The following is a 25,140-nucleotide window of genomic DNA, read 5'->3' as shown; positions in this document are numbered from 1 at the left end:
GCCTCTGACATCAACTCATCCTGGGAATTCTTCCAAAGTAAATTGCTCTCTCTCATGCACAGTTTTATCCCTTCTCGTCTTCAGTTGTCATACCCTTCCTCCCGTCCATGGTACACGGATTCTTGTGGTGAGGCTATTGCCCAGAAACAACTTGCTTTCGTCTCCTGGAAAGCAAATCCAACGGAAGGAAATCTCATTTCCTTTCACAAAGCCCGAAACAAGTGTGTGTCCACCCTCAGGCGAGCCAGGAAACAATATCTCTCCGTCCTCAGGACCGAACTCTCTTATCTGTCTCCCTCTTCCAAATCCTGGTGGCCTCTGGTAAAATCTGTTTCTGGTGTTTGTTCCCCCTCCATCCCCTCCCTCACCTTAAATGGCCACACGGCTGACTCCGCACGTGAAAAAGCCGAATGCCTCAACTCTGTGTTTGCCTCTAAATCTTGTGTCCCAAACCCATCCCTCTCTGTACCCACCGTACCCAGTCATACCCAGCTGCTCCTGGACTCTGTGTCCTTTCCTCCTGACAAGGTGGAAAAGTGTCTGTCAACCCTCGACTCTGATTCTGCAACTGGACCTGATGGCATCAGCCCACGGGTCCTAAAATCATGTTCTTCCGCTCTTTCACTCCCTCTCTCTGTTCTCTTCACCCTCTCTTTTGCTCAAGGTCATCTTCCATCTGCTTGGAAATCTGCCAACATCACCGCTTTGCACAAAAAAGGTGCAAAAACAGATCCCAGCAACTACAGACCAATCAGCCTTCTCCCAATTATCAGCAAGGTCATGGAATCCATCATTGCTTCAGATATGAAATCTTTCCTCTTCTCCAATGGCTTGATCTCTGATCATCAATTTGGTTTCAGACCTGGACACTACACTCTGGACATGCTGCTTCTGCTTTCTCAACAATGGATGGAGGTCCTAAATGCCAAACAGGAAATTAGAGCAGTCTCCCTTGACATAGCACGTGCCTTCGATACAGTCTGGCACCCCGCTCTGCTCACCAAACTCTCCTCTTTTGGTATCCATGGAAATCTCCACGCATGGCTGGCGGACTTCCTCTCTAGTCGTAGTCAACGTGTGGCCCTGAATGGGTTTCTCTCATCTCCTCTTCCTGTTCAGGCTGGAGTTCCCCAAGGCAGTGTTCTGGGCCCTGTGCTTTTTCTGGTCTTCATCAATGATCTCTCTGACTCTCTTGAAAATCCTCTCTATCTCTTTGCTGACGACTCTACTCTCTTTCGCTCCATTCTTCATCCCTCAGATCGGCAGTCTGCAGCCTCCTCACTCTCTGCAGACCTTGACAAAATCACAGACTGGGCAAACAAGTGGAACATGTCTTTCAATCCTGACAAATCTCACACTCTTACGATGTCTCTCCGAAAAGACCGACTGGACAACCCTCCCATCCACTTTCTGAATAATCCTCTCCAAGAAGTTCTGTCACTCAAGCTTTGGGGTCTCACTATCTGCCATGATCTTTCCTGGAAAAACCACATTTCAAATCTGGCCTCCAAAGCCAGTCGCCGACTGGGCATCCTCCGTCGTGCGAAGTCCTTCCTTGGCACACCTGAGCTCCTCACCACATACAAGGCTTTCATCCGCAGCTCAATGGAATACTGCTCTCCCCTCTGGGCTGGTGCTCCTGCCTCACACCTAGCTCGCCTTCGCGCTGTTGAAACCAAAGCATTCAGAATCATTGGAATCTCCCGCGATGAAGCTAACTCCAAGGGCCTCTCACTCACTCACCGCAGGCAGGTTGGTGGTCTTTCCGTCTTCTACCGACTCCTCTCTGGCCTTGCCCCCCCAGCTCTCTCTGGGCTCTGTCCCGCAAATATTCCTACAGGTCGCACAAGATCTGCCTGCAACCCTCTTTTGGTTAAACTGCCAAAATCAAGACTCTCTGCTCACCTTCACTCCTTCATTCCTCTTTTCTCCCGCCTCTGGAACAAACTCCCTCACTCTCTTCAATCCCACTCCACCCTCCAAGTCTTTAAAACAGCTGTTCGCCACCATCTCTTATCTTCCCCCATCCAAAACCTTGATCTTTTCTACCCCTGCTAATTTCACCCCAATTCCCCTTTTTGAAATACCAACTTCTGTCCTGGAAGTCCTTGGTGTCCTTGTGCTTTATGCTTCTCCCTCCCCCCCCCCCCTTCCCATGCCTCCTCCCCCCGGGCCCTCTCCCTCCCACACATCTCCCTGCTCTCGGATGTTGTGTTTGTGTGCTTCCCCTTTTCTCCCCATCTTGTCCTCCGCTTCCTCTTTTTGTGTATTTTGATTGTCTGGTCGATTTGTTTGTGAAGTAAATGTTAGCTCTTTCACGAGCCTCGATTCAGTATACAAAAAACAAACAAACAAAAAAAAAAACCAAAATCTAACCGGCTTGTTCTTGTCACGTAACCAACTCATTTACCAAGTTTTGTTATAACTCGTCCATGACTTTTTGAGACATCATTCCATATAGCGGTTTTAGACCCATCTCTCAATGGTGAAGAATCACTTAAAAAATTATCGGATCCGGATTTGAGTCTTCACCAAAATCGAATCAATTCTTCGTTGTCACTCACCCAACATCTCCACCAAATTTAATCCAAATCCGTCCATAACTTTTCTGAGATAGTGGTGAAAATATAACCTTCCACCTTTGGTGGCAGACGTAAACATTAATGTAAATACATTTATATAAAAAACTGAGTTCAATGTATGAGGAGGACATTAGACCCTCCAGATGCTGCGCTACGATTGCTACCTATGGTTGTTTGTCCATGTTCTATCCTTTTAAAGGCAGCAGCAAGTACCAATTTTAAAGTCTTTGGCATGACTCGGCCAGGGTTTAGAACCATGGACCTCGTAAACTCAGAGCATGCACTCTAACCATGACACCACCAAGTCTGGTTGACAATCCTGATACTTGTCCTCTAACCATGACACCACCAAGTGTGGTTGACAATCCTGATATTTGTCCTCTAACCATGACACCACCAAGTGTGGTTGACAATCCTGATACTTGTCCTCTAACCATGACACCACCAAGTCTGGTTGACAATCCTGATACTTGTCCTTTAACCATGACACCACCAAGTCTGGTTGACAATCCTGATACTTGTCCTCTAACCATGACACCACCAAGTCTGGTTGACAATCCCGATACTTGTCCTCTAACCATGACACCACCAAGTCTGGTTGACAATCCTGATACTTGTCCTCTAACCATGACACCACCAAGTCTGGTTGACAATCCTGATACTTGTCCTCTAAACATGACACCACCAAGTCTGGTTGACAATCCCGATACTTGTCCTCTAACCATGACACCACCAAGTGTGGTTGACAATCCCGATACTTGTCCTCTAGCCATGACACCACCAAGTCTGGTTGACAATCCCGATACTTGTCCTCTAACCATGACACCACCAAGTGGAGTTGACAATCCTGATACTTGTCCTCTAACCATGACACCACCAAGTCTGGTTGACAATCCTGAGACTTGTCTTCTAACCATGACACCACCAAGTCTGGTTGACATTCCCGATACCTGTTCTCTAACCATGACACCACCAAGTGTGGTTGACAATCCCGATACTTGTCCTCTAGCCATGACACCACCAAGTGTGGTTGACAATCCTGATACTTGTCCTCTAACCATGACACCACCAAGTGTGGTTGACAATCCTGATACTTGTCCTCTAACCATGACAACACCAAGTGTGGTTGACAATCCTGATACTTGTCCTCTAACCATGACACCACCAAGTGTGGTTGACAATCCTGATACTTGTCCTCTAACCATGACACCACCAAGTGTGATTGACAATCCTGATACTTGTCCTCTAACCATGACACCACCAAGTGTGATTGACAATCCTGATACTTGTCCTCTAACCATGACACCACCAAGTGTGGTTGACAATCCCGATACTTGTCCTCTAGCCATGACACCACCAAGTGTGGTTGACAATCCTGATACTTGTCCTCTAACCATGACACCACCAAGTGTGGTTGACAATCCTGATACTTGTCCTCTAACCATGACACCACCAAGTGTGATTGACAATCCTGATACTTGTCCTCTAACCATGACACCACCAAGTGTGATTGACAATCCTGATACTTGTCCTCTAACCATGACACCACCAAGTCTGGTTGACAATCCTGATACTTGTCCTCTAACCATGACACCACCAAGTCTGGTTGATAATCCTGATACTTGTCCTCTAACCATGAAACCACCAAGTCTGGTTGACAATCCTGATACTTGTCCTCTAACCATGACACCACCAAGTCTGGTTGACAATCCTGATACTTGTCCTCTAACCATGACACCACCAAGTCTGGTTGACAATCCTGATACTTGTCCTCTAACCATGACACCACCAAGTGTGATTGACAATCCTGATACTTGTCCTCTAACCATGACACCACCAAGTCTGGTTGACAATCCTGATACTTGTCCTCTAACCATGACACCACCAAGTCTGGTTGACAATCCTGATACTTGTCCTCTAACCATGACACCACCAAGTGTGATTGACAATCCTGATACTTGTCCTCTAACCATGACACCACCAAGTCTGGTTGATAATCCTGATACTTGTCCTCTAACCATGACACCACCAAGTGTGGTTGACAATCCTGATACTTGTCCTCTAACCATGACACCACCAAGTGTGATTGACAATCCTGATACTTGTCCTCTAACCATGACACCACCAAGTGTGATTGACAATCCTGATACTTGTCCTCTAACTATGACACCACCAAGTGTGATTGACAATCCTGATACTTGTCCTCTAACCATGACACCACCAAGTGTGGTTGACAATCCTGATACTTGTTCTCTAACCATGACACCACCAAGTCTGGTTGACAATCCTGATACATGTTCTCTAACCATGACCCCACCAAGTCTGGTTGACAATCCTGATACTTGTTCTCTAAACATGACCCCACCAAGTCTGGTTGACAATCCTGATACATGTTCTCTAACCATGACCCCACCAAGTCTGGTTGACATTCCTGATACTTGTCCTCTAACCATGACACCACCAAGTCTGGTTGACAATCCTGATACTTGTCCTCTAACCATGACACCACCAAGTCTGGTTGACAATCCTGATACTTGTCCTCTAACCATGACACCACCAAGTCTGGTTGACAATCCTGATACTTGTCCTCTAACCATGACACCACCAAGTCTGGTTGACAATCCTGATACTTGTCCTTTAACCATGACACCACCAAGTCTGGTTGACAATCCTGATACATGTTCTCTAACCATGACACCACCAAGTCTGGTTGACAATCCTGATACATGTTCTCTAACCATGACCCCACCAAGTCTGGTTGACAATCCTGATACATGTTCTCTAACCATGACCCCACCAAGTCTGGTTGACATTCCCGATACCTGTTCTCTAACCAGGCCCCCAGCAAGTCTGGTTGACAATCCTGATACTTGTTCTCTAACCATGATACCGCCAAGTGTGGTTGACAATCCCGATACTTGTCCTCTAGCCATGACACCACCAAGTCTGGTTGACAATCCTGATACTTGTCCTCTAACCATGACACCACCAAGTGTGGTTGACAATCCTGATACTTGTCCTCTAACCATGACACCACCAAGTGTGATTGACAATCCTCATACTTGTCCTCTAACCATGACACCACCAAGTCTGGTTGACAATCCTGATACTTGTCCTCTAACCATGACACCACCAAGTCTGGTTGACAATCCTGATACTTGTCCTCTAACCATGACACCACCAAGTGTGGTTGACAATCCTGATACTTGTCCTCTAACCATGACACCACCAAGTCTGGTTGACAATCCTGATACTTGTCCTTTAACCATGACACCACCAAGTCTGGTTGACAATCCTGATACTTGTCCTCTAACCATGACACCACCAAGTCTGGTTGATAATCCTGATACTTGTCCTCTATCCATGACACCACCAAGTCTGGTTGATAATCCTGATACTTGTCCTCTAACCATGACACCACCAAGTCTGGTTGACAATCCTGATACTTGTCCTCTAACCATACACCACCAAGTCTGGTTGATAATCCTGATACTTGTCCTCTAACCATGACCCCACCAAGTCTGGTTGACAATCCTGATACTTGTCCTCTAACCATACACCACCAAGTGTGGTTGACAATCCTGATACTTGTCCTTTAACCATGACACCACCAAGTCTGGTTGACAATCCTGATACTTGTCCTCTAACCATACACCACCAAGTCTGGTTGATAATCCTGATACTTGTCCTCTAACCATGACACCACCAAGTCTGGTTGATAATCCTGATACTTGTCCTGTGTAACGGTTAACTTTGTGCCACAGACGTGCATAGAATAAAGAGTTGAGCAAATCCAGGTAAAAACATATAAAGGTGTCATGCTGCATACAATCCCAGTGTTAAATGGTGCTAGTTTCAACATGTAAATACCAGATCTTACACTTAGGGTACTTGGATTTGTTTGCAAATGTATGACTGCATGTATCTCTTCCATTGTGACCCAGACCACCTTATTCGGTCATGTCCATGTGCATATTTAAAGAGGTGTGCTATTGACCATGATACCTGTTATCTGTAGGGCAAGATCGAGCATATGGACGACCATGGACCATGTCGAGCAGCATCGTTGATGAACATGTCAAAAACGCGTCGAAGAACAGATGCTCATGGACAACGCTGGAAGAGTCTGCTCAGATTACCGTGGATCTTGGAGAAGACCTTCCAGTTTATAACGTGGCCATCGAACCAGAACACTACGTTCCCTTAGAGGTAAATTTACACAACGTTACAAAACTGGAATCTCGGGATCTTTGTTTGCCAATTCCTTTTTTTTGAGGGTTCAATATGTAAGGCAATAAACAAATTTTCATGACTTCTTGATATTTAAATGAGCAATTATTTCATTTGCAAATGTTGTGAATCGAAAAATATTTTTACGGCATAGTCCGTAGGGCAAAGCCGTCCAGGGCGGTATTTGTCTGTCCGTACATATTTATGTCCGTACGTATGTATGTATGTATGTATGTACGTATGTATGTATGTATGTATGTATGTATGTATGTATGTATGTCCTTCACAGATGCACACCAATCAGAGCTGAGGATGTGGTCACATGACAGGGGTGATATGATGTGATTACGGCGTCCGACGGCTGACTCCACACACCGCCATTTTGAATTATATGCCGTTCAGGCCGAACATATATTTGAACCTGTCATATATCACAATCGCCATGCTCTACCTTTACGTTTTTCATTCAGTGTGAAACACAAACAAACCGATTGTTAAAATGACCATCAAATATCCACAGCATCGGCGTTACACGTCTTCCAACGACACAGTACAAGTAGGCCTTAGGCTTCATGCCTCCATGCCTCACCTTCAGGCCACTTCGGTCACGCGCTCACGTTTTTAAAAGTCAAAATTTAATATTGGGTCCTTCCTGGTTGAACTCTTTTTCCATCTTTCAACTTTGCTTTTGGTGGGAAGTGGTGGGATTTGCGATTGCTATTGACTTCGCTCTAGTTTAGAATTGATTAGAGGTTGGTCTGACAAACGGACATTCTTTCAATTGTAGGGAATGTAAGTGTTAAAATGTCACTCCTGAAGGATCGTGATTTTAACAGCTAACAGCCATCTACGTTCATCCCCGGCCACTGGACATCGTTCTGTCTCTTGAGCATCTTGCCTTCTACCTCAGCCTCGACCTCTCTTCGATTCTGACCGAATTTGTAGGCCTATACACTTATGTAGAATGATGTAAAGATGAACTGATTAGATTTTGGGGTCGAAAGGTCAAAGGTCAAAGTCTGTAATAGGTCTATAACTTGAGAACGGCTAAGTGATTTAATTCAACCTTAGTACAGGTATGTATAATGATGTAAAGATTAACTGATTATAATTTGGTGTCTAGAGCTCAAAGGTAAAAGTCTGCAATAGGTCCATAACTTGAGAATGGCTGAATGGATCTAATTCAAGCTTGTTACAGATCTTCTTATTATAATAGAGCAAACGTATGTGGTTATGTCGGTTTGTATGTATGTTTATATGCGATCAAAACGTATTCTTCTTCTTCAAATTAAATTAAAACCCTCTTGATTAACCCTCTTAATTACATTTAGACTGCTGAGACCCCTCAGACCTTTGATGACCCTTTAAGGCCCCCAAGACCCTTAAGACCACCAACACCCCTGAAGACCCAAAATACCCTTAAAGACCCAAAATAGCCCAAAGACCCAAAACACCCCAAAGACCCAAAAACACCCTGAAGACCCAAAAGACCCTGAAGACACCGAAGACCCCGAAGACCCAAAACACTCCAAATACCCAAAATACTCTTGAAGGCCCAGAGGATCCAAAAGACCCTGAAGACCCAAAACACCATGAAGACCCAAAATACCCAAAAGACACCGAAATGGTCAAAGATGCCTATCCCTCTGAAACGACGTGTTATGAGGCACGCGGAGCGTGCCGAGTCATGCTGCTATGTATAATGATGCAAAGATTAACTGATTGGATTTTGGGGTCCCGAGGTCAAAGGTCAGACAGAGGTCATGTCAGGTAAAAATGTGATAACTTGCGAACAGCTGAAGGGACTTAAAGCAAACTTGGTACAAGTATTATGTTGATGTAATAATGTGGGCGGAGGCATATCGGTCGACTTTCGTGACGTCGAAGAGTGTCGTTCTAGTCTTTATTTACAGTATTGAAGTGTGGTGCTGCGCACACAACTTGCTTGCCAAAGAGGTAGGCCACAACGCATTTGTTAAAACCAAAAGAGGCTTTATTACGAAAGCTCGAACTGCAGCACTGGGCGGTCTCGAGCTTAGAGCCCGCATATATGTGCCGAGGCCACGCCTAGTCCCCGGGCGTGGCCGCTCGGTCGAAGGGCGGGGCATGTGCCATCGGTCCCCACCTGGGCGCTCGCGCCACCCACTGGTGCGCGGAATTATTGCCCCATGTGCCCACCATACGCGCCCCCCCAGAATTCCCGCGCACCTGAAAGGTGAGTTTGTGGGGAAGCCGGATGACCCGGCCGAAACGCCCCTGGCGATGGGTGCAGGGCTGGGGGGCAGCGGGGCGGAGGGGTGCCGGGGGTCTGACCACCGGGGGGCGACCTCGACGCGGAGGCAGTGCTGCCGGCGGGGGGTGGTCCGGATCGAGGTGGGCCAGCTTGAGGCGGTCCACGGAAATGCGATCCGGGGCACCGCCGATGTCGACCGTGAAAAACTTGTCACCGGTCTCCAGCACGCGGAAGGGCCCATCGTACGGGGGCCATAGCGGTGCCCGGTGGGCGTCGTGCCAGATGAACATGTACTTTGCCGTGCGAAGCTCCGGGGCGACGTGGGAAGGCGGGCAACCGTGGTGTGCCGTTGGCACCGGGGGCGAACCTCCGGGCGGTTCTCCTGAAGGGCGGAGTGCTGTAGCGCCGCAGACCAAGGAGTCATGGAGTCGGGGATAAATTCACCCGGTACCTGCAGTGGTTGCCCGAAGACCAGCTCCGCCGAGGACGCGCGCAGGTCGTCCTTGGGCGCCGTCCTGAGGCCCAGCAGGACCCATGGGAGCCTGTCGACCCAGCCGCCGTCGCGGAGGCTGGCCTGGAGCGCGGCCTTCATGGAGCGATGAAAGTGCTCGCACAGGCCATTGGCCTGGGGGTGGTAGGCCGTGGTGTGGTGTAGCTTCACCCCGAGTCCTTGCACCACCGCGGCCCAGAGCTCCGAGGTGAACTGGGGGCCGTGGTCAGACGAGATGTCCGAGGGGGCACCGAACCGGGCAAACCAAGTGGCAATAAAGGCTTGCGCCACCTCAGCCGCAGACGTCGCCGCCAATGGGATGGCCTCCGGCCACCGCGTGGTGCGGTCGACTATGGTGAGGAGGTGGGTGAACCCTCGCGAGGGGGGCAGAGGTCCCACCAAGTCGACGCGCACGTGGTCGAACCGCCGCTCGGGCACCGTAAACGGGGCCAACGGTGCTTGGGTGTAACGGTGGACCTTTGCGCGCTGGCACGCGAGGCACGTCCTGGCCCAGTCGCGGACGTCCTTCCTGAGGCCATGCCAGACGAACTTCGCCCCGACGAGCTTCTGGGATGCCTTCGCGCCAGGGTGGGACAGGCCGTGGATGGCGTCGAACACCGGGCGCTGCCAGGCAGCGGGCACGATGGGGCGAGGCCGGCCGAGGGAGACGTCGCATAGGATGGCCGTGCCCGCGGCGTCGAACAGCACCTCGGTGACGCGGAGGCCCGTGATGGCAGTCCGCAAGGCCTGGATGCCGTGGTCGGCGGTATGGGCCTCTGCCATCCGGGCACAGTCGACCCCGAGGTGGACCGCGTGCACGATGGACCGGGAAAGGCAATCCGCCACCGGGTTGTCCTTACCCGCCACATGACGGATGTCCGTCGTGTACTCGGACACGGCAGAGAGGTGGCGCTGCTGCCGTGCCGACCATGGCTCGGCGAACTAGGCCATCGCGAACACAAGGGGCTTGTGGTCAACGAAGGCCGTGAACGGGCGGCCCTCCAGCAGGTAGCGGAAGTGTCGGACCACCAAGTGGAGCCCGAGCAGCTCGTGGTCGAAGGTGCTGTACCGGCATTCGTGCGGGCGCAGCTGCCGGCTAAAAAACGCCAGCGGTTGCCAAGCACCACGCACCCATTGCTCGTGCACCGCGCCCACCGCGTAGTCCGACGCGTCGGTGGTGAGGGCGTTCGGTGCATCGGGCGCCGGGTGCGCCAGCATGGTGGCATTGGCCAGAGCCAGCTTTGCGCCCGCGAATGCCGCGGCCATCGGCTCCGACCATGCGATGTCACCTTTGCCCGGCTTGCCCCGAAGGGCCTCGTGCAAGGGGCAGAGGAGCCGGGTGACGTGGGGCATGAAGCGGTGGTAAAAGTTTACCATGCCCAGGAACTCCTGAAGCCCCTTGATCGTGCGGAGCCGCGGGAAATCCCTGACCGCCTCCACCTTGGCCGATAAAGGGACGGCCCCATGCTCGGTGATGCGGTGCCCCAATAAGTCGATGGTGGCGACACCGAAACGGCACTAGGCAGGGTTGATTATTAGGCCATGCTGGCCCAGGCGTTCGAAAAGTGTGCGGAGGTGGAGCAGGTGCTCCTCTCGGGACGCGCTCGTGACTAGGATGTCATCCAGGTAGACAAACAGGAAAGGTAAGTCGCGCAAGACGCTATCCATAAGCCGCTGGAACGCCTGAGCCGCATTCTTCAACCCGAAGGGCATCCTTAGGAATTCGAAGAGGCCGAAAAGGGTGATGACGGCCGTCTTCGGGATGTCGTCCGGTTGGACGGGGACCTGATGGTAGCCCCGGATGAGGTCCACCTTAGAAAACACGGTCGTGTTGGCCAACCGGGTGGAAAAGTCCTGAATGTGTTGGACCGGGTAGCTGTTGGGGGTGGTGGCATCGTTGAGACGGCGGTAGTCCCCGCACGGCCGCCATCCCCTGCCGGGCTTCGGCACAATGTGCAGCGGAGAAGCCCAAGCGCTGTTGGAGCGCCGTACGATCCCCAGCCGCTCCAGCGTGGCGAACCCCGCTTTCGCCACGGCGAGCTTCGTGGGCTCGAGTCGGCATGCCCGGGCATAGACCGGCGGCCCGACCGTGGGGATGTGATGCTCCACCCCATGTTTAACGGCCACTGCTGAGAAGGTGGGCCGCGTGAGGGCCGGGAAACTGGCGAGGAGGCGGGTAAAGTCGTCCGCCGCCGGAAGCGTGCAAACTAAACTCGCCGGGACGGAACCTTCCAGCAAGCCGCTTGGCAAGCCGCTCGGTGAGCCACTCAGTGAGCCGCTCAACGAGCCGCTCAGCGAACAAGCGAGCGAGCTAAAGGTTTCGGCCTGGACGAGCCGTCTGCGCTTCACGTCGACCAACAACCCATTCGCACATAGGAAGTCCGCACCAAGCAATGCCATTGGCACGCTGGCGGTCACGAACGACCATTGAAAGCGCTGCCCTCCGAACCGCAGGGAGAGGCAGCGCTTCCCAAATGTGCAGATGGGTGTACCATTGGCGGCAAGCAACGCGGGGCCCTGGCCCGCGGTTCGCTTGTCGGACGTGGAGGCGGGGATTACGCTTACCTGCGCTCCTGTATCGCAGAGAAAACGGCGCCCGGACAAGGTGTCCGTGATGAACAGGAGGCTGCCGGAACGGCCGACGCTCAGGGCCGCTAATGAGCACCGGCCTGGTCATTTCCCGACTTGTCAAACGAGCATGGCGGGCAACACTTCTTAGCCTTGTGGCCGAACCTGGTGTGGAAATAGCACCAGGCTTGCGGCGGCAGACGCGGCGGCCGCGGTTTTCTCGGCGGCGGTGGTGGTGGGCGGGGCGCGGCAGTGTCCACGAGGGACGCTGTAGCCTCTGCCCCGGGATCCACGACGGCAGCACCGTAACTCGACCGCGTGTTGCAAGCTGCGAAGAACTTGTCGGCCTCTTCGGCCAGGGCGCGGGGTTCCCTTATGTTGGAACCGGCCAGCGCGAGGCATACCTGTAGAGGTAGCTGGCGTAGGAAAAGCGCCCGGAATAAGAAATCCGGGGCTTGGTCACCCAGCAGCGACAGCATGTAATCCATCCACACGGATGGTCATGTGTCGCCGAGTTCGGGAAGGTCCAGGAGGCGGTCGGCCCGTTCGATCTCCGTGAGGCCGAACGTGGCGATGAGGAGACGTTTGAGCGCCCTGTACTTGTGGTCGGCCGGCAGGTGCCGCAGGATGGACACGACCCGGGCGGCAGTGCCGGGCCTGAGGGCGGCGACCACGTGGTAGTAACGGGTCTCGTCCGCCGTTATGCCTCGAAGCTGAAATTGCGCTTCGGCCTGCACGAACCACACATCGGCCTGTGCTTCCCAAAACTCTGGGAGTTTTACTGCGACGGCGTTGTTGGCCATGGCGCGTTCGGTGGTCAGCAACGGCTGAACCAATCGGGGTCACCAGTGAAGTGTGGTGCTGCGCACACAACTTGCTTGCCGAAGAGGTAGGCCACAACGCGTTTGTTAAAACCAAAAGAGTCTTTATTACGAAAGCTCGAACTGCAGCACTGGGCGGGCTCGAGCTTAGAGCCCGCATATATGTGCCGAGGCCACGCCTAGTCCCCGGGCGTGGCCGCTCGGTCGAAGGGCGGGGCATGTGCCATCGGTCTCCACCTGGGCGCTCGCGCCACCCACTGGTGCGTGGAATTATTGCCCCATGTACCCGCCACATTATATCCCTTAAAGTTGAAGGTCCAGGTCATATGGCAGTCCAAACAAATTATGGCCATCATTGGATTGCGAGTTAAAGATAAGTCGGAGGATGCTGGGGGAGGACTACCTTTGGCGATCACTTTGTGAACGCGGATATGTATGTAGTTAATCCTGTTGTTTCATCCACCTGTGGCCACACTGCCCCACTTTCAGTTTGTTGTCTTTTTACCCTATGTCACTTTACTCTTCCATGAGCTGCAATTTACGATACATAAATAAGAGGTAATTTAGAAATCGATCGAAGTAAGCAAAACGTACACTTCAGATTTTCAGGTAATAATATAACTTGGGAATGGCTAATGCAATCATCACGAAATTTTCAATTGTTTTACAGTTTGCCAGAAGTTTGAAAAATGATCAATGAGAATCTGTGTGCAGTATTGTGACAGCTTCGAGTATGTGCACCGATGTGTTGCACTTTAAAGTTTGAAGTACAATGTCATTTTATGCAATTCAACATTGATAACAAAACTGTCTGACAAATTATTCGTCATTTGCAGATATGTCTGAAACGTCCAAGTGGTGAAAATACATCCTCCAGGTATGAGGTGTGTGTGTGTGTGTGTGTGTGTGTGTGTGTGTGTGTGTGTGTGACTTGTGTATGTGTGTGTGTGTGTGTGTGTGTGTGACGTGTGTGTGTGTGTGTGTGTGTGACTTGTGTATGTGTGTGTGTGTGTGTGTGTTTGTGTGTTTGTGTGTGTGTGTGTGTGTGTGTGTGTGTGTGTGTGACGTGTGTGTGTGTGACCTGTGTGTGTATGTGACATGTGTGTGTGACTTGTGTGTGTGTGTGTGTGTGTGTGTGACGTGTGTGTGTGTGTGTGTGTGTGTGACGTGTGTGTGTGTGTGACGTGTGTGTGTGTGTGACTTGTGTGTGTATGTGTGTGTGACTTGTGTGTGTGTGTGACTTGTGTGTGTATGTGTGTGTGACTTGTGTGTGTGTGACGTGTGTGTGTGTGTGACGTGTGTGTGTGTGTGACGTGTGTGTGTGTGACTTGTGTATGTGTGTGTGTGTGTGTGACTTGTGTGTGTGTGTGTGTGTGTGTGTGTGTGACGTGTGTGTGTGTGTGTGTGACGTGTGTGTGTGTGTGACGTGTGTGTGTGTGTGTGTGACTTGTGTATGTGTGTGTGTGTGACTTGTGTGTGTGTGTGACTTGTGTGTGTATGTGTGTGTGACTTGTGTGTGTGTGTGTGACTTGTGTGTGTGTGTGTGTGTGACTTGTGTGTGTGTGTGACTTGTGTGTGTATGTGTGTGTGACTTGTGTGTGTGTGTGTGACTTGTGTGTGTGTGTGTGTGTGTGTGTGTGTGTGTGTGTGTGTGTGTGTGTGTGTGTGTGTGTGTGTGATGTATGTGTGTGTGTGACTTGTGTGTGTAACGTGCGTGTGTATGTGTTTTCATCCCAAAAGATTATGAATCACATCAATGCTTTTATTGTCTTTGATCTGTACAACTTAGAGATTTGTATTGATCATTGCCCATGTTAGTCAGGACAGGCACAGCCAGCTTTGATTTTAAAACATTGAATACTTTAAAAGACTTTGTTTGTCTTTTATTTTATTAAAAACATTTATGATGTGGATATCTTGCCACTATTACTCACATTATTCTGGATGGAGAATTCATATTGTGCTTTAGGGTTTAACATACAATTTGTGTGATTTAACATAGTCATATTTAACATGTCATTTGTGTGATTTAACATACTCATATTTAACATGTCATATGTGTGATTTAACATGGTCATATTTATCATATAATTTGTGTGATTTATCATAGTCATATTTATCATATAATTTGTGTGATTTATCATATCATATTTAACGTCATTTGTGTGATTTATCATATCATTTGTGTGATTTAGCATGTCATATTTAACATGTCATTTGTGTGATTTAACATACTCATATTTAACATGTCATATGTGTGATTTAACATGGTCATATTTATCATATAATTTGTGTGATTTATCATAGTCATATTTATCATATAATTTGTGTGATTTCTCATATCATATTTAACATGTCATTTGTATGTCATTTGTGTGATTTATCATATAATTTGTGTGATTTAACATGTCATATATAACATGTCATTTGTGTGATTTATCATATAATTTGTGTGATTTAACATGTCATATTTAACATGTCATTTGTGTGATTTAACATACTCATATTTAACATGTCATATGTGTGATTTAACATGGTTATATTTATCATATAATTTGTGTGATTTATCACAGTCATATTTATCATATAATTTGTGTGATTTATCATATCATATTTAACATGTCATTTGTGTGATTTATCATATCATTTGTGTGATTTAACATGTCATATTTAACATGTCATTTGTGTGATTTATCATATAATTTGTGTGATTTAACATGTCATATATAACATGTCATTTGTGTGATTTATCATATAATTTGTGTGATTTAACATGTCATATTTAACATTTCCTTTGTGTGATTTATCATATCATTTGTGTAATTTAACATGTCATATTTAACATGTCATTTGTGTGATTTATCATATAATTTGTGTGATTTAACATGTCATATTTAACATGTCATTTGTGTGATTTATCATATCATTTGTGTGATTTAACATGTCATATTTAACATGTCCTTTGTGTGATTTATCATATCATTTGTGTGATTTAACATGTCATATTTAACATGTCATTTGTGTGATTTATCATATAATTTGTGTGATTTAACATTTCATATTTAACATGTCATTTGTGTTATTTATCATATCATTTGTGTGATTTAACATGTCATATTTAACATGTCATTTGTGTGATTTATCATATAATTTGTGTGATTTAACATGTCATATATAACATGTCATTTGTGTGATTTATCATATCATTTGTGTGATTTAACATGTCATATTTAACATGTCATTTGTGTGATTTATCATATAATTTGTGTGATTTATCATAGTCATATTTATCATATAATTTGTGTGATTTAACATGTCATATTTAACATGTCATTTGTGTGATTTATCATATAAATTGTGTGATTTAACATGTCATACTTAACATGTCATTTGTGTGATTTATCATATAATTTGTGTGATTTATCATAGTCATATTTATCATATAATTTGTGTGATTTAACATGTCATATTTAACATGTCATTTGTGTGATTTATCATATAATTTGTGTGATTTAACATGTCATATTTAACATGTCATTTGTGTGATTTATCATATAATTTGTGTGATTTAACATGTTAAATATAACATGTCATTTGTGTGATTTGACATATCATACTTATCATACTAGTACACCCACTGACTATGTGGGCGGCAGTGGGAGTCATGTTATTATACTTTTTATTATTACTCCCGCCAGGGAGTAATGCATTCGATCGTGTCCGTCCGTGTGTGTGTGTGTGTGTGTGTGTGTGTGTGTGTGTGTGTGTGTGTATGTGTGTGCGTATGTGTGCGTTCGTATGTTCGTGTGTTTGTGAACAAGATATCTGGAAAAGTTCTGAACGGATTTGTATGAAAGTTGGTGGGATGATTGCCCTTGGGATAGGGAAGAATTGATTAGTTTTTGGTGAAGCTCAGGATATTATTCCGGATCCAGGAACTTTTTGAAGGATTTCTTACCATTGGAAGATAGGGCTCAGCAGCGACCACCCACGGCGGGAGTATGCGCTCTAGTGAGTGGCGTTCTCGTTGCCAATTATTATTACTAACTAGCCGAAACCCGTGGAACATCCACGGAAGGGAGGATGTGGTGTATGGATAGAGTGTACCATTATGGATGGCATAGGGGATTTCCTTGTCCGAGTAAGAGTTAGGAAGAAAGATGAGAATGAAGAGTGCGTATATGAACAACGTATTTATTGCAATCTACTTAAATGACAATGCCACGATATACTTTTGAAAAATGAATGGATTTGTAATAGGAATCGGCATTGCACCACTCTGGGATTGTCCACTCAGTGGACGGCTTGCTGTCGCCTTCGACTGTCCAATCAGCGGACGGCTTGCTTCGCCTTCGCCCAGCAGACGCCAATACGATGGCGTCGTAAGATGGCGTCGTATCGGCAGTTAATCGGATGCTTTTGGGCACCAACGTCGGCTAATTCAGATTTTTCGAGTATGGCTGTACATGATTTAAAAAAAGAGCGCGGTTCGTAGATCGTAAATCCATTAGTGCCGTGGGCATCGGGTCACTGGGTGCGGCGTAAAAGGGATAACAAAGTCGAGTCCTTACGGTATTATTATATAGATACTTCTTATGTTACATCTGGTCATTGAAAGGCTCAGAGCATGCACGACGTTATAACATGTTAGATCTGGTCATTGAAAGGATCAGAACATGCATGACGTTATAACATGTTAGATCTGGTCATTGAAAGGATCAGAACATGCATGACGTTATAACATGTTAGATCAGGTCATTGAAAGGATCAAACCATACATGACACAAAAACATGTTAGATCAGGTCATTGAAAGGATCAGACCATGCATGACATTATAACATGTTAGGTCAGGTCATTGAAAGGATCAGAGCATGCACGACGTTATACCATGTTAGATCTGGTCATTGAAAGGATCAGAACATGCATGACGTTATAACATGTTAGATCTGGTCATTGAAAGGACCAGAACATGCATGACGTTATAGCATGTTAGTTCCGGTCATTTGAAGGATCAGAACATGCATGACGTTATAACATGTTAGATCAGGTCATTGAAAGGATCAGACCGTACATGACATTATAACATGTTAGGTCAGGTCATTGAAAGGATCAGACCGTACATGACATTATAACATGTTAGGTCTGGTCATTGAAAACATCAGAACATACATGACATTATAACATGTTAGGTCAGGTCATTGAAAGGATCAGACCGTACATGACATTATAACATGTTAGGTCTGGTCATTGAAAGGATCAGGCCATACATGACATTATAACATGTTAGGTCAGGTCATTGAAAGGATCAGACCGTACATGACATTATAACATGTTCGATTAGGTCATTGAAAGGACCAGAATGTGCATGACATTATAACATGTAAGATCAGGTCATTGAAAACATCAGAACATGCATGACATTACAACATATTAGATTGGGTCATTGAAAGGATCAGACCGTGCATGACATCATAATATGTTAGATCATGTCATTGAAAGGATCAGACCATGCATGACATTATAATATGTTAGATCATGTCATTGAAAGGATCATACAATACATGACATTATAACATGTTAGATTGGGTCATTGGAAGGATCAGACTGTGCATTACATTATAACATGTTAGATCAGGTCATTGAAAACATCAGAACATACATGACATTATAACATGTTCGATTGGGTCATTGAAATGATCAGACTGTGCATTACATTATAACATGTTAGATCAGGTCATTGAAAACATCAGAACGTCTGTCTGTTAGAAGGTACCGTAAAAACTGCTGAACCGATCGCAAAGATATTTTGGGTGGGTAATCCTGGGATCTCCAGGAGTAAAATAGGCTATTTATTTTTCCCAATTTCAGCTTTGGTCTCCAGTATTCTCAGGTTTGGACTCCCGCATAACATTCGCGTTCGCATAACGTTCATTGTGACGATGTTCTCATTGTGACGATGTTGTGACGATGTATGTGTTCACGGTAGTGTTTGACGTGACGGTGTGAACGTAATTTCGTAATGTTTTTCGTTTCGTAATCCTTTAATGAACGTTTTATGTTTAATGAACGTTTAATGTTCAATGAACGTTTAATGCCCTTCGATGTCCGGGGCCGCACGCGCGCTACACTGGACGGGCCAGCGTGTACCTTGCCCTTCGCCGTCAGGCTCGGGTAAACCGCTGAGCCCCATCCATGATGGGGACTGGGCTTGAGACAGTGTCCCACGAACGAGGAATTCCCAGTAAGCGCGAGTCATCAGCGCGCGTTGATTAAGTCGCTGCTCTTTGTACACGCCGCCCGTCGCTACTACCGATCGGACGGTTTGATGAGATCCTCGGATCAGCCCCTGCACGGGCCGTTCTCGGCTCTGCCGGTGCACCGAAAAGATGAGCGAACTTGACTGTCTCGACTAGAAGTAAAAGTCGTAACAAGGTTTCCGTCGGTGAACCTGCGGAAGGATCATTACAGGGACAACAGGAGAGCGAGCGAGACGCGAGACGTTGGTGGTACGTGATCGTCCATGTACTGTTTAGCCATGTACTGTTTACATTTTGATGATTTGCGTGTGATATGATTCAACGGATGTTTATATGAATCGTTTAAAATAAAAAAGCCTTCAATTTCTGATATTTTACCTTTTCATTTGGGCTTCCCAATTGAAGCCCCGCCCGTAGGGCGGGTACTGTTGCTAGTTGAAAGAATCAGAACATGCATGATATTATAACATGTTAGATCAGGTCATTTTTATTTATTTATTATTTTTCTTTGTATACAAGGTCGAGGCTCGTGAAAGAGCTAACATTTATCACACAAAAAATCAAACAGACACACAAAACATATAATAAGGGTAGTGGTAGACAAGATGGGGTGAGAAGGGGAAGCACACAAACACATCATTTGAGAGCAGGGACATCGGGAGATTTGTGAAAGGAGCAAGGCTGGGGGGAGGAAGCGTGGGAAGGGGGGGGGGGGGGGGGTGGAAGACGTATAAAATACAAGGACACTGCAAGGACTTCCAGGAAAGAAGTTGGTATTTCAAAAAAGTGGATCTGGGGTGAAATTAGCGGTGGTAGAAAAGATCAAGGTTTTGGATGGGGGAAGATAAGAGATGGTGGTAAACAGCTGTTTTAAAGACCTGGAGGGAGGAGTGGGATTGAAGAGAGTGAGGGAGTTTGTTCCAGAGGCGGGAGAAAAGGGGAATGAAGGAGTGAAGGTGAGCAGAGTCTTGGCAGTTTTGGCAATTTAACCATAAGAGGGTTGCAGGCAGATCTTGTGCGACCTGTGGGAATATTTGGGGGACAGAGCCCAGAGAGAGCTGGGGGATCAAGGCCGGAGGGGATTCGGTAGAAGACGGAAAGACCACCAACCTGCCTGCGGTGAGTAAGTGAAAGGCCCTCGGAGTTACCTTCATCACAGGAGATTCCAATGATTCTGAAAGCTTTGGTTTCAACAGCGTGAAGACGAGCTAGGTGTGAGGCAGGAGCACCAGCCCAGAGGGGAGAACAGTATTCCATTGAGCTGCGGATGAAAGCCTTGTATGTGGTGAGGAGCTCTGGTGGGTCAAGGAAGGACTTCGCACGATGGAGGATGCCCAGTCGGCGACTGGCTTTGGAGGCCAGATTGGAAATGTGGTTTTCCCAGGAAAGATCATGTGAGACAGTGAGACCCAAAAGCTTGAGTGACAGAACTTCTTGGAGAGGATTTTTCAGAAAGTGGATGGGAGGGTTGTCCAGTTGGTCTTTTCGGAGAGACATCGTAAGAGTGTGAGATTTGTCAGGATTAAAAGACATGTTCCACTTGTTTGACCAGTCTGTGATTTTGTCCAGGGCTGCAGAGAGTGAGGAGGCTGCAGGCTGGCAATCTGAGGGATGAGGAATACAGCGGCAGAGAGTGGAGTCATCAGCAAAGAGATAGAGAGGATTTTCAAGAGAGTCAGAGAGATCATTGATGAAGACCAGAAAAAGCACAGGGCCCAGAACATTGCCTTGGGGGCCTCCAGCCTGAACAGGAAGGGGAGATGAGAGAAATCCATTCAGGGCCACACGTTGACTTCGACTAGACAGGAAGTCCGCAAACCATGCGTGGATATTTCCCTGGATACCATAGAGAGTTTGGTCAGCAGAGCGGGGTGCCAGACCGTATTGAAGGCACGTGATATGTCAAGGGAGACAGCTCTAATTTCCTGTTTGGCATTGAGGACCTCCATCCATGGTTGAGACAGCAGATGCAGCATGTCCAGAGTAGAATGACCCAGTGCGAATCCAAATTGATGATCGGAGATCAAGCCATTGGGGAAGAGGAAAGATTTGATTTCCGAAGCAATGATGGATTCCATGACTTTGCTGATAATTGGGAGAAGGCTGATTGGTCTGTAGTTGCAAGGATCTGTTTTTGCACCTTTTTTGTGTAAAGCGGTGATGTTGGCCGATTTCCAAGCTGATGGCAGATGACCTTGAGCAAAAGAGAGGGTGAAGAGAACAGAGAGAGGGAGTGAAAGAGCGGCAGAGCAGGATTTTAGGACCCGTGGGCTGATGCCGTCTGGTCCAGTTGCAGAATCATAGTCGAGGATTGACAGAAACTTCTTCACCTTGTCGGGAGAGAAGGACCCAGAGTCCAGGAGTGGCTGGGTACGACTGGGTACGGTGGGTACAGAGAGGGATGGGTTTGGGACACAAGATTTAGAGGCAAACACAGAGTTGAGGCATTCAGCTTTTTCACGATGTATTGGTCATTGAAAGGATCAGACTGTGCATGACATTATAACATGTTAGATCAGGTCATTGAAAGGATCAGACTGTGCATGACATTATAACATGTTAGATCAGGTCATTGAAAGGATCAGACTGTGCATGACAATATAACATGTTAGATCAGGTCATTGAAAACATCAGAACATACATGATATTATAACATGTTAGATCAGGTCATTGAAAGGATCAGACCAAACATGACATTATAACATGTTTGATCAGGTCATTGAAAGGATCAGACTGTGCATGACAATATAACATGTTAGATCAGGTCATTGAAAACATCAGAACATACATGATATTATAACATGTTAGATCAGGTCATTGAAAACATCAGAACATACATGATATTATAACATGTTAGATCAGGTCATTGAAAAGATCAGACTGTGCATGACCTAATTACATGTTAGATCAGGTCATTGAAAAGATATCATTAATGTTATGCCATTATCATAAGTGTTATTACTTTTGTAATGAGAAGCAGCTTTGGAAAAACGTCACAAAGAACACCTTGGGAGAATTCCAAGTTTACGGCAGGAAGGATCGTGTTTTTAATCATAGTTATATAGTTATATAGACTACAGTAGATCTACGATCGACGTGATAAGCATTGAGTGATATCCGGATTCCTCCAAATTTCTTCATTTCGTGTTACAAACAGCATTAGCGACTGTTTAAAAAGCGAATCATACGTGTTTGTGGTTTATAATATTTTTACCTCTGGTGGAGGCCGTTGGTATGTTGCTCTTAGGAAAAAGCAATGACAAGCTATTTATGTTCTAACACGGCGTTTGTTCATGGAGGAAACACCCCTTGGGGAGGTTGGGTGTTATTAGTAGTCATTTTGTTTTGTAATAACATTAATATTGTTGCGGAGATGAGGACTGTATATTTTTTGATTGTGTGCTGTACTATTATTATTATTGTTTATTTTGCGCCCCCCCTACCTCCGGAGCTGTGTAAAGGTGAAAGGGCATCCCATAATTAGTCCACAAGCATACACATCAGCCAAATAATAGAATACCCCTGTTGATAGTTATCTCTTATTCTGTGTTTTAGAGTAAGGCTGTGTCTCCCATTAATGAAAGTACTCCATTGCACCAGTGAAAGAGAATAGATCCCCTTTCCTTCCCATCCCCAAAATCTCCATTTCCTTTTACATCCCCTTCCGTCATTGCCGGGCCTCGATTGCCGAATTACCTCCCCTCCAATAACCGCCATTGAACATGTGCTCGAATCGGAGAAGAAAGGCGTGCCCGCCCGTCGTCATCAAGGGCGGAGCCAGAGGGTCGCGCGACCAACCAGGACCGAGTTGAGCACCCCGATGGGCGTGTCCAAAAGGCCGGCGGCTTAATCGCCGGAGGCGCTATAAAAGGCGCGCACGCAAGAAGCAAGTGAGTTGGTCGTGGAGAGAGTCGTGAGGAGTCAGTCAGTGGAGTCGGTGGTCAGTTGGTTGCGTTGGTTGCGGTGAGGAGTCGGTGGTAAAGAGTGAGTGGACCAAGAACGAGTTGAGGGTTTGGACCAGACGAGTCGGACAAGGCCTGGCAAAGCACGCGACGTACACAGCAGCCACAACAGCAGCTTGGGGGCCTGAACGGCGGTTTGGAGCAGGGCCGTGAAGGAACGGCGGCTGCTCAACGCGCCGGTTGTGCTGCAGGACCCCCTTGGACTTTCCTCTCCCTCCAGCCATCCACCTCCTGCCTTTCCATCCTTCTTGTGTACGTGAGTTTGTTCTGTTTGTTCTGTCCTGGGTTAATTAAGCTTGTGTAGGTAAGCTAAAGATTTCACTGTGTCACCTGCGTCTTATGTGCTTGTAAATAAACGTGACTGCTTTCTTTTTGCTTTTGTGTGTAAATAGTCAATAAATTCAGTAGTATTTCCAAACCTTTCTTTGCCTTCGTTTTCCTCTTTGCACTCGTCGTTTTTGTCTTTTCCCTCATTGAGCAGCTGCGGTGCGATCCGGCCAACGTTTGGGTTCTAATCGGGGAGTAACTGTTCGGACGCGGTAATACCAACCGCTCGGTAAAATAACATCTAAAACCGCGTCAGTAACAATTGGTGTCTGGGAGTGAGATTCGGGGCCCGAACCAAATTTTTAAAACATCTATAAAAAAAAATTTGGTCAAAATTTGGAGCGGCCGAAATTTGTTTTGTTTTACAAAACCCGAATTTTGAAATCGCGCCATGGCTGGTCAAGGCGACGGGATGCCGGTGGGAGAGATAGACGGGGTAGAATCGACCCAGGACCTCGGGGAAATGTATGTGGATGGAAAAGAGGAGGAGAACATTGGCAATGTGGTTGAGGGGGTATCAGGCGCACATAATGGCGTCCTCGCGCACGTGGGTGTAGCGGCACCAAATTTTGCCGCGCCCGTGGTCGCGGCAGCCGAGCCAGAGATGCCAATGAATTTGAACCTGTTTATGAAACAGATGATGGCCTTTATGGTAAAAACAGACGATAATTTCAAAGGGATGGAAAACAGGATAGGGGGCCAAATGGGTCAAATGGGGAACCGGATGGAGGCTCAGAATGAGCAATTGGGGGTAATGAGGGACGAAGCGAGGGGTACCGGTGAGGGGTTAGACAACGGGATAAAAGAGGTAAAGAATGGGTTAACGGGGGTGGAAAATAGAATGGCTGCCCAGGAGAATCAGAGGGGGTGAAAAATGGGTTAATGGGGTTAGAAAATAGGATGGAGGACAAATTGCGGGAGATAGGGGAGCAATCCGCCAGAGAAATTAAACAAATGGGAGAGCAGATAGAGGAGGTAAAAATCGGGGTAGAAACCAAACTGGATGCTCAGAGGGATGAATTGGGACAGATGAGGGCGGCATCTACAAAAGAAAGGGAGGAGATGAAGGAGGAGATACGACGAGGTGTGGGTGAGGAGGTTTCGGGGCTACGCGAGGAGGTAAAGCGAGGTGAGAAGCGTATGGAGAAAGAAGTGAGGAATAATACGGCTAGGTTACAGGGGGGCATAGAGGATCTGACGAAGGGAGTAGAACAGCTGACAGTCGGACAAAGGGAACTAGCGGACCAAGTGGAAAAGAACACTGCAATAATCGGGGGGTTAAAAGCGACACAAAAGGACATAAAAAATGAATTAATAGCGACGCAGAAGCAATGTCAGATGGTACGTGAGGAACTGACAATGAGGGTGGACGAGGTGACAGAGATAATGGAGACAAAGGACCGGCAGGTAAGGACGCACATAGAAACGGTCACGGTAGCCTTAGAGGACGAACTTGAGGAGACGCACAAGGAAATAAAAGAGGTTAAACAAAAATTAGAGGAAGTGGAAGAAGAGGTGAGTGAAATTAAGAAGGGACGGACAGAAACTAAAAGAGAAATCCAGGAGGAGGTGATGGAATATGTGCAAGGTCGGTGCTCAACTCATGATGTGATGCTCACTAACCAAATAAAGAGTTTGCAGGTGGCAAAGGAGGTGCGACGACGAGGTA

General features: G+C 47.1%; 1 long non-coding RNA gene across 1 annotated transcript in view; it reads left to right on the top strand.

Annotated features, from left to right (window-relative positions):
- The window catches only part of LOC144893136 (uncharacterized), a 28,990-nt gene extending 15,189 nt beyond the window's left edge, over window positions 1-13,801 (top strand). Inside the window, exons 2-3 of the long non-coding RNA XR_013624203.1 lie at window positions 6,601-6,791; window positions 13,761-13,801. This is a non-coding gene — a long non-coding RNA (uncharacterized LOC144893136). The remainder of the gene's footprint in view (window positions 1-6,600; window positions 6,792-13,760) is intronic.
- Window positions 13,802-25,140: the final 11,339 nt, after the last annotated feature.

The sequence above is a fragment of the Myxine glutinosa genome, chromosome 8 (assembly GCF_964187855.1).
Source record: "Myxine glutinosa chromosome 8, kmMyxGlut1.1, whole genome shotgun sequence".
NCBI classification, from domain to species: domain Eukaryota; kingdom Metazoa; phylum Chordata; class Myxini; order Myxiniformes; family Myxinidae; genus Myxine; species Myxine glutinosa.
This window is presented reverse-complemented; position numbering and strand designations above follow the sequence as displayed.